The sequence below is a fragment of the Lycorma delicatula genome, chromosome 2 (genome assembly GCF_047948215.1).
Source record: "Lycorma delicatula isolate Av1 chromosome 2, ASM4794821v1, whole genome shotgun sequence".
In the NCBI taxonomy this organism is placed as follows: domain Eukaryota; kingdom Metazoa; phylum Arthropoda; class Insecta; order Hemiptera; family Fulgoridae; genus Lycorma; species Lycorma delicatula.
The window spans coordinates 11372931-11388177 of NC_134456.1; the positions used below are offsets into that span (position 1 = coordinate 11372931).

The following is a 15247-nucleotide window of genomic DNA, read 5'->3' on the forward strand; positions in this document are numbered from 1 at the left end:
TTACAGACTACCAAATGATCATGCATGAGAGCTTGATGTAATAGCAAAGCATCATGTTGGAAGTATAAATTTTCAAAATTTGCACTCGTGGAACATCAAAGAAGTCAACAGTTTCAGATACTTTTCACGTCACTGAGCATTAAAAAAAAGAAAAATGACAGTCCCAGTGCTACTTTCCAGGATATTACACCATAAACTTATGTCAACTAGGTTCAACTGGGTTTTAAGATAAATGCTGTTGTTTACTGTATACCATTAAGTACAATTATACCGATTTACATGGAAGGATAATTTAAAAAAGTTGATTCATCACAACTCAAAATATTTAAAAGTAGGTTAGGATTCCTTAAAACCTTATTTAATATAAATTCTGGAAATTTAGCCAACATTCAGATCATCTTTCACAAGACCATATTTTAATCACTGTTAAATAATATTGGTGTAGAATTATTAAAGATCAGCAGAAAACCTTCTTTTTGTCTTTCTTACTCTGAATGACTTTAGAAAAACTTCTACTTCCATCACATGCTACAGGTTTAAACCTAAAGGTTCTTAGACAGTTATTTGGTACTGTGCTCTTCAAAATACATCCTTATATTACAGATTGCCTCATAATTTGGCCGAATTCAAAGAATGTGAACATTAAACTTGTTAATTATTGTGTTAAAACTATTTGAGTAGCATCTTTTTAATTACAAAATCCGGTCTTCTTTTGTTACAATTTCACATTGAATAACAACATTACAACAAATAATAAAAAAATACACCATAGTGTGTAAATTGCTGTATTACACCTATTTTAATGATATGCAATGCATTTTTAATAGGTGAAAATTCAGGATCACGAAAATCTACAATGAAAAGCAGGTTTCCAGTTTTTCACACATAATGGACGACTATTACATCACCCAGTTAATGCACACACTAAAGCATGAATTTGGTAACAAAAATATTTCTCATTACACATTAGAAACAATCTTAGTAATAAATGTTATACTCATCTTCTGTATACCTCTTTTATGGTCGATTATATCTATACTCATTACCATTAATATAATCGGGGTGTGTGCACAGTAAACAGTCCTTGCCATAGGATCTCAGTTCATACACACACAAACTGTTTAAAAGAAAGGTAAGCAATGTTCTGTTCACTGTATAATTTCTGTACAATTCATAGAGTGCACATACACTGTACAGCAGAAGCATGGAGGTTTTTGCGGTAACTTGTACATGATCACTTGAAATAGGAGAGTTGGGTCATAGCGGGGGTGACAAGGCAATTAGATACCACCAGCAGGTGGTGGGAATAAATATAAGTGGTAATGAGTAGAGTTAATATGAACAGGCCACTAATTAAATAAAATTGGGTACCGCTTTAATATGCAGTCTTCCATCAAGTTTACATTTTGGTGTGTAGTCTATCACATACTAGGTGATGCTGATCTCCAAACATTTAATATTTAAGGTTAATTAGATGAAGCTGGCGAGCAAAATGAGCATTAAGTTATGTTTGGTTCGGTTATGTTGATATCTGATAAAAAGACATACTAAAGTAAATTGTTTATTCTTCGAATTATGAATTTTGTTTATAAAGAAACAGTTATCAATAGTTATTACATTTTACAAAGAAATTTGTTCATTCATCTAGATTAATCAAAGCTACTACTAAAACAATTCAGAAAATTGTTTCACATTTCAAAACTTACTTCATTCCAAATTAAAGTTTTTCTGATGAAACTTAACTGAAGTTTAAGAGTAATTTTAGTAAAAATTGGTTTTCATAAAATATAAATACATAAAGAATTTAAACAAAACAAACATGAAAGTTACAATGAAAAAATAATTTAATTAATCTTAAAAGTCACTTTTTAAAAATGAAGATTAAAACTACGATGAATTTTATAACAAATTAACGGTGAAAGAATTCTTTAAAGTAATAATTCACCACTTGTACTGAGAAAAAACAAAATTAAAAAAATGTTAACAACAATATGAAAGTAATTAATAATATCTATGACTTAATGTTTAAATATTCATGACTCACTTTCTGTAAATTGTATATATTTATCAGATTATTTTATAAACATTTAAACCTCACTTTATAACAATGACCTACAAATATATATACATATAGTTAAGGAAAATAAAAATTCTAAAAACGTTTGATTTTTCATGAATAAATTTTCAAACTATTTTCTCACTGTAAGCAGCACTCAGTATTTCTGGGTAATAGGAAAAACTGGAAAAAAAAAATATATATATACAAATTAACCACCAACACAGTAAGTTGTTTTTCTCTTACTGTGTTTGATGTTTTGAGTTTAATTGGCACAGTGGTCAGTATGTTGATAATTATATGAATATTCAGAAAGTATATATATATATTACTTATATATATAGATTCAGATTATATATATATATATATATATATATATATATATATAATCTGAATCTATATATATATAAGTAATCTGAATACTGAAATTTAAGCAAAAATATATATATGACTTTGGTTGGCATTCATAAGTGGCTTACTTAGCACATACAATTTCTCTTCTTGATCTACGCCCACAAGGAAATCAAAAATTTAATTTTCCACGTTTAAAACTAGATTGAAACTTCAATAAATAATATGGCAATTATGGATGGAATAAACAGAAAAGATCTCCTGCAGTCCTATATAAATCTTTCTTTTCAATCCTTCAGAAATTTATTGATTTACATATTAAAAAAAAAAACGCATATATAAAAATATCCATAAAATAATAAAGTATGCAAAGTTTCCAAAAGGAGGTTCCTATATCGCAAGCCAGATAATTGAATTCAAAATCCAAGAATCAGGTGTTCGTAGGGGAGAATATAAAAGTACAAAGTTTCAATCACAGCAGCCCAAAGCATTACTAAAAAAAAAAAAAAAAAAATATTTTGTCTTTTTTCCTTGATTATTATGATAATGTGTTTTGAGGTTACACATTTGTCTCTGAGTAAAAGTAGCTAGCTAGCTTTCATAAAGCATACAAATAAAATTTAATGGTATAAGCGTTTTAGCTCTGTTTTACAGCAAAACGTAAAGGGTAACAGCTACCCTCACTGAATTATAAATGATGTTTATTAAATAATCACTACAAACAAAAATCTTAACTCATTGTTTGATAAAGTTATGGCACAACAAACATAAGCAAACTGAAAAAATGTGGATTTAATATCAGCCAGCAATAATAAAATTTAAATAGCAAGGCACAAAATGTTTTCAGACATTTAAATTGCTTCTTTTATTAACCAAAAATGAATTCGACTTAAGTTACTGCTTCCAGCTTTTTAAAATGAAAGACATGTATTTAGAATATGATAAATATACATTATATATTAACACTTTCACTGCCATGTTCATCAAACTGTAACATACATAAAACTCACCTAGAGGCCATGTGCATCAAATTGATACACCTAAATTTTTGCATACTAAGCCATACATTGTTATGAGAAAACTTCACACCAGGCCATCATAGATTTTGATCATAAAACTCAAAATTATGTCAAAGTAACACAAAAAAAAAATTGACATAATTAAAAAAGTCATTAATATGAGCGATAATTATAGTGTATCAATTTGATACACATTGCCTTGTAAACTAGTACCTATGAAAATGAAAACTGGGTGTGGCAATAAAACTGTTTTTACAATACTTTTATTTTAATAAAGTAAGAAACGAATAACTCATTGTCAGATTGTGGTAAAAAACTTACTACTTCTTAGTACATTCATGTTTGACAAAAAAAATGAAAGACACATGAGTTGAGCATCAGAAAAACCTACACAGTGAGTATATACTTGTTTCAATTTTTTCCGAACAGCTGCTGCTCCAGAACATTCTGTCAATGTCATGTAACATATACCACACCTGTCGTTTTTGTCCACTGACATCCTGCAACTCATGATTTTGATTGGTGGAAGTACTTGATGGAGCTGGTTGATCAGTGCCGAAAAGCAATTACAAAGCTATCTTTTCACGAAACTGTTATCCCAGCCTTCTTAGTGTTACTGTTCAAAATCTTGTAAACTTGAAATGCATTTACAACCGTTGTGTTGGTCAGTAACTCGATAACTATTTTACGTACCATTTGATATCTTTTTGAAGAGTCGTTGCATATGATGCCAACTGATCACATAGGTCTATGTAGGCTTTTGCTTGATTATACTCCAAAACATTTGAAGGTTTTTTGTACCTGTTTTTTGAGGTTTTGACAGCTCAACCATTGAAGGTAAAAGTGCACGTATAACCACCATTTAGACAGTTTGAAAACCTTCAAGCCATACTTGCGTCATTTGTTGGGTATATATTGTCTTATCTTCAGCCAACCTCCATATGGAATCATATTCTCGTCAATGCAAACGATCTTATGAGGAGTATAAGCACTTTGATAGTTGTTCTTCAATATAGCAATTATTTCCTGAATTTTGTAAAGTGTAGATTTATTAAGTTACAGGCTGCTTTTCATTGTCTGAAAAATGCAAAGTGGTAAGAAGAAGAAATGATTTCTGGACTTAAATTTGCCTATTAAAGACTCATATAGAGGATTTTGTGACCAAAAAAGCAAACCCAAAAATTTACGTACTTCATCTTTGGTAGGTTCTTCCCAAGAAGCTTATCATGAGTGTACACCTGTACTTTGCTGTAAAAAACATTTTACAATAGATCTACTAGCATATAAGTTAGTTTTTAAAATTATGTAATTGAGGACCGAATCGTCTATGAACATATTGTAAAGTCAATTTCTTTTGCTGTTAGTGGTAACCTATCCAAAATGAGGTAAGTTATACCATCATCTACACTGCAAGTTAAATGTATGAAGATTACCTGAAACCGGGCTCCAGTTGAATATTACCTCATCTGAACGATTTCAGCTTGTTCGACTTCCGCCTACTCTAGCAGTTTCAAGATTTTCTGCGTCTTGGCTTGAGTCTGGCTGTGTTTTTCATAGATCAGTATGATGAAGATAAGAATGCTCATGAATCACAATTGGGGGGGCACTTAACTGGTAGATTTGCCTGTTCAGAACTGCTCTCTTCACTGTTACTGTACGATTCCATATATTCTGGATCATCAGGATCAGTAAAGTTTCTAAAACCACTAAGTTCACTGCTTTTACTATTCTCAAAATCACTTTCACGTTCTAAATACATTTTGATGAACAGAATCCATAGTTTTCAATAAAAGTTTGTAGCATACCCTAGAACTACACTTATTCAATCACTTTATTGCAACAGCGAAGTGTATTATTTTACTCTATTGCAACAGTTTCATGACAAAACACACCTTCTGCCTGTAACAATTGGTAGTAACGTAACCAAAATTTTGAAACCAACTATAAAGTCAACTTCTGCCACGCCAGCAGAAACTAGAAATGAATTATCTTAAACATGGGGAGTGCATTATACACAGTTCTTCAACCTAAGAAATGTGGGTGTCGACCTGAGGTGCAAGTTTTTTAATGAATCACATTGATACACACGGCTCTGTAGGTAATATCCTGTTAAAGCCTGCTGCAGTAATTTTTAAAAGAATTGCTTGGCAGTGAAAATGTTAAATACTATCAGAATCTCACCTGTACGAAATTATTAGCAACTACTTTAACTAAGATCACACAATTTAGTAATTATAATATAAAAATGGCTTTTAATGTAATGGCAAAACTGCATTATTTAAAACAGTATTCAACTTATATTTAAAATTATCACTAGGGAAATTATGAAGAATGCACTGATTTATACTAGTACAAAATCAACACGTTAAAATATATTTTCTGAAAGAATGGAATAATATTAGGCGATACGAAGCACTGGAAAGGCTATGAGAATATGCTAACAGATATGTCGCAGTTAACAAAAATATACACAATATATCTCATCAAAATTTTATTTAAACAAAGTGTTCACTAATAACTACACTGTATAAAAACATCAACTATCACAATAAAGGCGTATAGAAAATGATATACAGAAAATTTAAGTTTATTCCAGAAAATATCTTTAATGTTAAGGTTTGCCTGTCTTTATTTTTCTTAGCTTTTGAAAATATTATGCTATTCTTATTCTAGAACATTCATTCTACCTTAAATGGTATTTCTAGACAAAACTCAACTCATTTACAATACATAATTAACAGTCACGTACTTCTGCTGCTATCAAATCTATGTTTGACACAAATTCCAAGAACATTATTGGTTTTAATACGCTATACTAGCTATATAGGATTGGCAATTGTAATCATACACAATCTTTGGAGAAGTAGGCAAATAATACATATAAAACTATCAATTTCAAGAAGTTTAAGCAACAACATTCTACAGGACACTACATGAAAAATGTGTTCTAATGAATTCTGATGATTGCTGTAAACCACACAAAACTTCTAATATCAAAAATATTGAAAAGTATCAATAAAATATTATCTAAGATATATATTACCTAACTAAAACGACTGAACACCCTTAAAAACCTAACCTTGTATCAACTACATAGGTTAATTTAACTAATTGATTATTCAATGAATACATAAACAATGTAACAATGGATAAACACATCAAAAACAACAAATCTGTCGTAACTAACCGATACGTCTCTAATTTTTTAGTATTAACAACAAATAGATCAAAAGCTTGGCTTCAGTATTAACAAAGAGTAAAAATCAGTTAGTCCAACCTACTTAAGAGGCATACTGTGAATACACTCAAAACATAACACACGTCCACGTTTAAAAAATCAAAAATTTGTACAGTCGAAGCATAATTCACATGGGTGACACAAACTAGAAACCTAAATATAATTTAAGCACACATCACATGCAAAATACGACACAAATCTCGTATAAGGAATATATTTTAGCTTTAATCCAAATTATTCTTAGAATTGCAGAAATTACTTAACATAAACTGAAATGTCTGACTGTATACCTCTATCGCGTTCGAAGCCTAATCATCATTTTTGTTTACAGAATATAAATAACCACCACACAGACTAAAAACTTTCATTCACAAAACAGTTCGTCGTGACGTCACTACCACCAAATCAATAGGGCGCTCTCTGCCAACGTGATTTGTTGTTTTTTTAATACAGCTGATACATGGGTGACATAAACTTTTTCCCCCGTTACCTGCTAACTTAAAACCTGTTATAAAATTATTTAAAAGATTTCTATAATACATTTACGCAAGCTATTTTACTATAATAAGTTATTACAAGAAGAATCATTCATGTATTCTCTTACCTATTACGATATATTACATTGTATCTTATTCTGTAATTCATTTTATCCTGCGATTTAGACGTACCTCATTACAAACGACAATTTTATTTTTTTTAAGCCTAACATATGCATTGAATTGTTCAGCTAATCTTTTTTTTTTATAAGGTTGCCAGTCTTGTGTACTTTCGAAATAAGATTTTACAATAGGACCTTATATCACATCATTATCTCACTGGTGTTAAATGTTTTTCTACCCAAAAATAATTATATTTGTTGAATATTAATAGATACTACTACAAAAATAATATTTTTTCATTACATTAATTATTTCAATAATTTATTATTTCCATAGGCAGTAGGACTGCAATCTAAAAAAACATGTGTTACCATTTATTGTTATAGCAGTAAAAATCGAAAATAAGAGCAGTCCAGTATGAATATTCTGGTCTGTGTGTATAATTCAGAAGTTCTAATTAAAAAATAAAAACAAAAGAACAATCAACCAGTTTCTCAAGTGAAATTTTGTATAAGAACATTACATATACAGCAAAATAAGAATTTCAACAGGTTGTGGAATCAGCACTTTTGATGATATATATATATATATATACCCATGTTATCCATATATATATATATATATATATATATATATATATATATATATATGGATTTAATTCCTGTTATGTAAATCAAGGAGAAAAAGAGAGCCACTTAAAACATACTATTTGTAATTTTATAAAAGCCACATAAAAAATGTAGTTCAGAGGCATTTCGTTTACTTACACGATAATCAAAATAACAAAAATTTCATGAATACAATTTTTCATGCTGGAAATTACAGACTAAAACCGGTAATTTAACTTTCTATGACCTGATAAATATAGCAACTGAGGTAAATGGAGTAACTTACAACAAATTAAAAAGCAATGAGTCAAAAAAGATGTCAAAGCATCATAAAAAGAAATTATTCATTCCAGTGATAAGAAATATTTAATTTATATTTCATCTAATGCTAGTATATGTTAAAATACTGAATTTTTTGAGTATGATAGTTCCAAAGCAATATATAAAAATTTAAGCTGAAATTCAAGACTGTGTATATCATATCAGTAAACTTCAAAATGTGCTTTAATCCAAGATACATGTTTAAAAAATTCACAATTAATCAAGTAGAAAGATAATCTACATGAGTGACACAAACTACAAACCTAAGTACAATTTAAGTACCATCACATACAAAATATGACAATATCTCGTATAAGGAATATATTTTAGCGTTAATGCAAATTACTTTTAGAATTGTAGAAATTACTTAAATTTCTGACTGTATACCACTATGACATTTAAAACCTGATCATTTTTGTTTGCTTAAGTATACAGCCAATGCTAATGATTACATCCAAGTATTCAATTGAAAGTTTTAGATAAGAAAATGGATAACAATTAAGTAAAAAATTATTTGTACTTTGCAAATGAGTCATTTCCCTATCTCTTGAAATTCATTACATGAAAATCAAGGGATTAACACATCTAACAAAAATATTAATATCTGAAGAGGTTATAATTACTGAAGAATAAAAAAATCCACCTGTTTCTTTTAAAAATGGTAAAGAAAACTATAAAAAAAATGTTCGTTATAACTATATTAGGATAACATTACAATTTGTTTTTGGAAACTGACATGTTTCCACTTTAATTTGACAAATAAAAGAGAACTTCTTGCAGTTAGTAAGGATAGTGGAAAGAATTTTGGTGACAGGCAAATCTTTTTATGACAGCTCAGATTGTGGGAAAGTAATAATAGAAAAAACTAAGTATGTGTCATATTTAAGCCACATTGGATTAAGTGGTAATATTGTTACTGATAATATAAGTGAAGTAAGTATGTGGAAAATTTGTCAAAAATTACAAAAAATAAAAGGTTTTAAAAAGTCTGTTTAAAGTAATCAATATAGAAGAAGTACTTAGATGACCAACACTAATTTAGATGAACTCATTTGGTAAAAAAGACTGGAATTTACTGGTAAATTAAGTTCAAGTAAGAGAAATATACAATAAAAATTCATTTTTAGAAGAAAAAATGTGAGAGTTTATAAAATCTATGAATAAGAACACCACTGAAAATTAATTAACCCAATCATAAACTTACCTGCAGCAATGCATCAAAAGAAAAGAAAACATGGGTAATAAAAAACATTTCTCAACTTTCTGAGATGGTTTTATTCACATCTGAACAGGTTTTCACTTTCATAAGTTCAAAAGTATAGTGAAGTTATTGAAGCTAGAAATGTAACAATGATAGTGAATGTGTTAGAAGAGTTCAAATTCTGGTGAGCTTGTAAAGGTATTACGTAGGTGTTCATTACAAGCATCCCTTAACAAAATGCAGAGAGATTAAATAAAATACATAACAGAAAAAAATCAAAGGCCTTCTTTGAGTTAAAACTTGAAAAGGATTTATGGAATGAAACCCTACATTTTGATGTTCACTTAGTTAATAGTCATAATTATTATTCTGATATTACAAAATTATGGGAAAACCAAGCAAACTATGGTTCAACAAAAAGCTCATATTACAAATTAAGAATATTTGGGTTCTTTATTTTTTCAAAATCTTTCAATACTTTGTTAAAAAATCCCTTTCAGCACCACCCTGGAAGGCAGAGGTAGATTTCATCAGTGACAATGGTTGCATGTGAAAAAAGTTTCACATGTTTAGCGTATGACAAGCCCCATATTCTTACAATTCCAGTAACATTTTGGTCATTCCTTGCCATAAGGGTTAGTCATATCAAAAATTGTTTCAGACAAAAGTTTTAGGTAATGTTTAGAGGACTAATGATCACTTTAAACCGATTCAATACTGTGCCTATTGAGAGAGGTATGATTCTTTTTTGTCTTTGAAACCTCATTTTTCAACCCCCTGGGCCAGTAGTTGGTGATATCAAAAACTTTACTTATATAAGTTTTAGGCCCTTATCCAAAGAATAGTGGGAACTTTAAACAAATTTGATATTTGGCTTCATAAGAAAGTTACAGCGATATTTTGTGTTTCGTTATTTTTTTTTGTCATCTCTTGCTGTAAGGGTTGGTTATATCAAAAATTGTTTCAGACAAACATTTAGAGAACTAATTACCACATAAAACAGATTCAATACTGTGCCTGTTAAGGAAGGTATGATTTTTTGTCTTCAAAAACCCATTTTTTCCACCCCCTTGGCCGATGGTTGGTGATATTAAAAACCTTTACTTAGATAAGTTTTAGGCCCTTATCCAAAGAATAGTAGAAACTAAATGAATTCTATATTTTACTTAATAAGAAAGTTATTGCCATATTTTGTTTTTTCAAAAAAGCCCCCACATTTCAATCCCCATGGTCTGATTTTGGCCATTAACGAACTGAATCGAGATTTTGGAATGACTTATTTTTAAAGAACAATTTGAAAGTTAAAGGTGCAAAATTACAGCAGTTATAGTGTCCACAATGAAAGTGTAATATATATATAAACTTTTGAGCTGACAGTGGTTTTGGGGTCTGAGGGATATGAAACGCGAAGATATGTTGAAATTTTCTGGAAGTCGAATCACGGTACCCATTAAAATAGGTAGATTTCTTATTAAATCTACCTAAAAATGAGATGAGAACCAGCAGCTATCTCTGAGCTGGATAAAAAATTTAAAGTTTTAGACATTTTTAAGAAATGAGAAGTAAATGATCATTTTGAGAAACATGTAAAACATGATTATATTAAATAGATCATTCAGATTCAAGAAATATTTAGAAAACGCCAAAAAAATAAAATGTCACAATATTTTGAAAAATCTGTAGTTCGAGAGAGAATTTCTAACAAATCCAGATGAGGAAAATTAGTTAAAGGTTTAATAAAAGGACTCCCTTATTAAAAATAAAACTTAGAAATCAATAGAAAGAAGTATTATAGTAAAGAATCAATCAATAGATTTTTGTTTAAATTAAAGGTGGTCAGTACAAAGTATTGACCACATAATACAAAGTATTTAACAGAAACTTTTAGTTCATGGACATAAACTAACATATTATAAATATGTTTATAAAAATGTACTTAGGGTAAAATTGGCCCTTGCCAGTCCTTCAATTAGATATTAAGGTTGGATTCTGATGTGCAGAACTTAATGAGAAAATACATTTGCATCCCCTTCTCACCAAGTACCAACTGATTCAAGTACATGTATTAAACTTGCATAGGTACATGCACCTGGGCTTGCCCCAGCGTACACACTGGCTGTGAGACACCATTTTTTTTTTTCACCAAGTTAGTGATTTTACCTCCAGTTTACTTAAACTGAACATTGCATATATGAATACAGGAATACAAAGGTGAAAGTAGATTGAGTAAATTTTTAGAAGTATAAAACTTTATTCTTTTTTGGGACATGTATTTTCAAATTATAAAACTTCTCATTAAGTTTTCTTTTTTAACCTGCTAATCAGTCTTGATTGTACATAACTAACAATTCTTATAAACATCATCTAATAAAAAAAATTATTATAATCTTGCTTTAGCTCTATAAATAAAAGTAAGAACACAGCCTAAAAGAATTAATGATACCCTCCCTTAGGTCTTGACTTAGCTAGAAAACACAGCCTCCATAAAAATCCGTAGAAAAATGAAGAACAATCACCTCTTTAAAATGAAAATAAGTGTGCCTTTACTTCTTGTAAACTAGTATGAACATATATACTATACACAGGTAACATTTAAAAGAGATCATCAAAAATACTAAAATAAATTATATGAAAGTACAAGAATAATAAAAAATTATCAAAGAACTAGAACAAGAACAGTAATTTTCTAAAAAATTATCTGTGTACTTAAACTTGAGCTTGCAAATATAATAAGAAGGAGATGTACAGTTTTATTTTCTTTCAGTCATAATATTTATTATTTATTTATATGTTTTATATTAGTACAGTAGTGCATGTTTTTCTGGAACATTGTAGGGTAATAGGTGTACAACAGCTGATGTATTTATACTGTGTCCTCTTTAGTTTAGGATCATATTTTTTTACAAGTTTTCTTTGATGGTAGCACATCTGACATTTCTTCAGTGCAAGGCTCTGGCTCTGGTAGCACATTGAGAACTTCATTGATGATACCTTTTACGCCACTTCTTATTGGATTCTCTTTCAAAGGGAGTTAGTCCCATTCCATCAGTCCCTTTCCCTTGATAAATGTAGCCATTATAAAAATATGAACTCCTTGCATCAGTGAGCACCTGAACCTTTATGCTATATTTGGCCAGTTTATTCAGCATATAAACCTTGAAAAAGCAACGACCTCTAAAAGGGACTAACATTTCATCTATGCAAGTCGTACTACTGAGGTTCATAGGAAATTGGCAATTATTGACAGAGTGCTAAAAAATAAATGAAATTGGTGAAATTTCATCATCCTGCATTCTTTCTTGCCTGGTTTTAGGGTTGTCAAACCATAGGGCTGCAAGAAGAATTTTGAATCTTTTTCCGGTCATAATGGATCTAAACATCGGTCGCCCTGAAGCTGTGGAAGCGAAAAGAGATTCAATATCTTCTGTGGATCCTTTTATAAATTAATGTTAACAGGATTGCCGCAATGAAAGCATTTATCTCATGCAAATCAGTTGGTCTATACTTATTCAAGAGGTTTTTTTCATTTTCTATCGTTTCAGGATTAGTATTTATTTTCCTATAGGCCTCTTCCAATTTCTTGATCATCCATTTTAATATTTCATCAAATATTTGTTGGTCTATTAGGAGGGCTCACAGTTGTTTTGGAGATGGATTTTCTTCAAGTGCTTTTGCCAAATTCGTAAGATCAGAAAGACATCTGACTGTTTTTTCACAAGACAGCCGTACTCACTGATTGGGTTCTGCAGAACGCCTTTCGAAATCATTCGTCCCAAGATATGTTACAGGTATTTCCAAACAATATCTGCCTCTGCAGCTCTACTTGCTTCCACATTTGTATAGAATCGAGGACATGAAGATTCATGGACTTCATCACTGTCATAATCACTATCACTGCTCCAGCATTTATCACTGTCTTCTGAAGATACAACATAGTCAGGGTTTACATTGCAATTATCAGAGCCTTCCATCAGATCATCTTTACCTTCAATTTCATCATCAATACCCAAGCTATTCTCCTCTCTGCTTTCTCATCTCCTAGATAAAATTTCATTTTCCATATACTCATCTTTGAACAAAAGGTTTCTCACTTTTTCAGCGAAACCAGGGTGGTCAGTTTGATAAACTACATCACTGCAACTAGATTGAGAATGCGCCATTTTTTTTACCTGTATGAGGAAAGTGAAAAAGAAGTATATATTATACTTTTTACATGAAGGATAAACTACAATAAATACAAAACACGTTAACCTAAATCAAAAATAAAAGAGATAAAAAAAAGAATAATGTCGTAATGTCACCTTGGTACACACCGTCTCACAAACACCCAAATCAACTGCCAGAAAGGTACACAGGGTCTATGAGACAGAGCTCCTACTGAGGCAACCCTCCATCCAGACAATGTTGCTATAAATAGAACTAAAATAGCACTTACCTACCTCCCTCTCAGAACGCTAGGAAGGTACTAAAACCTTGAGCCCTATAGTTGCTGAGGGTGGTGGGGAAGGAGCAAGGAGATGGTGGGGGATACGTCTCACAGACGGGTCTATCCATTTAAGGTTAATCTTGTTAGTCAGTACAAGTCAATTAACTGCATGTGTAGAGGTGCTTCAGGCAAGATTATATAGGGCTTGTTGCAAGCACAATAAGTGAAGGGGAAGTGATTGATGAAGGAGAAGGAAGAAAGAACAAAGGAGGAAAAGTGGTGAGGAAAGTACAGTGCGTTAGGAAAGTTGCTGTGCACTGGAATTGAGGAAGTGTAATGATGAACCTTTCTTAATTATTACTTTGTAATTTTATTTCATTATTTTATAGAAAGGGTTATTTCAACTTTTAACTGAAATAGTTTGTAAAAGATGTTGAAAATGTACTTCAACATCAATACTGTTCCGCCCATAGAAAATAACCTAGGGAAGTCGACTGGGCAATCTTGCAGGCCACAAAGCCCTTGAAATGATTCGTTCACCAAAGAAAATTCATAAAGAAGTCATTGACCTGTTAACTGAATGCATTGTGGTGTCATCTTTTTGGAATCAACTGTGCTTGATATCCACTTCTGTTAAGTGACTAATGAAGTTACAGTATTCAAACCTGACAGAACAATGAATTGCAGACCAAAAGTAGGTCACTGTGAAAAACAACCAGATCCCGATGCACACGCTAGAGAAGTCAGCTCAATATAGACCCATAACATGCCTTCAGACAACATATAAATTATTGACAGCAATTATTGCCAACAAAATATACAAGCACCTGGAAACCAACAAAGTCCTCCATTTGGAGCAGAAGGGATGTGCAAAAGCCGCGAGGGGGAGCAAAGAACAAATAATCATAGATACGGTAACAATGCAACAAGCTTGATACACTAAAAGAAATCTGTGAATGGCCTATATAGACTATAAAAAGGCATTCGATAGTCTGCCACACTCGTGGCTGACGAAGATCTTAGAAACCTATCAAGTTGATGAAAAGACGATTAGGTTCTTGAGGCATGCAATGAGTGCTTGGAGCACGATACTAATTGCAAACAGTGAAATAAGAAAAATACAAACAGGACTCGTAAATGTAAGTAGAGGAATATTTGAAGGGGATGCCTGAGCCCGATCTGGTTCTGTATGGCTATCAACTCGCTCTCAAGCATGCTAAAGGAGGGAAGATATGGTTATAATATAAAATCGCGAGCAGGAAATTACAAACTGGCACACCTATTCTATATGGATGATTTAAAGATTTATGGAGGGACTGAACATCAGCTGCAGCAACTGCTCAAACTTGTGAAAATGTTCAGCAAAGACATTAAAATGGAGCTAGGAATAAGTAAGTGTGAGATAAACGCCATTGTGAACGGAAAGTT

The 15247-nt window shown here is 31.0% G+C and overlaps 1 protein-coding gene across 3 annotated transcripts in view; it reads right to left on the reverse strand.

Annotated features, from left to right (window-relative positions):
* Positions 1-7084, reverse strand: part of Pop2 (CCR4-NOT transcription complex subunit Pop2) — a 45923-nt gene extending 38839 nt beyond the window's left edge. For all 3 annotated transcript variants that reach the window (XM_075358269.1, XM_075358268.1, XM_075358267.1), the window contains exon 1: positions 6955-7084. The gene's annotated coding sequence lies outside the window, so the exon portion shown is untranslated. The remainder of the gene's footprint in view (positions 1-6954) is intronic.
* Positions 7085-15247: the final 8163 nt, after the last annotated feature.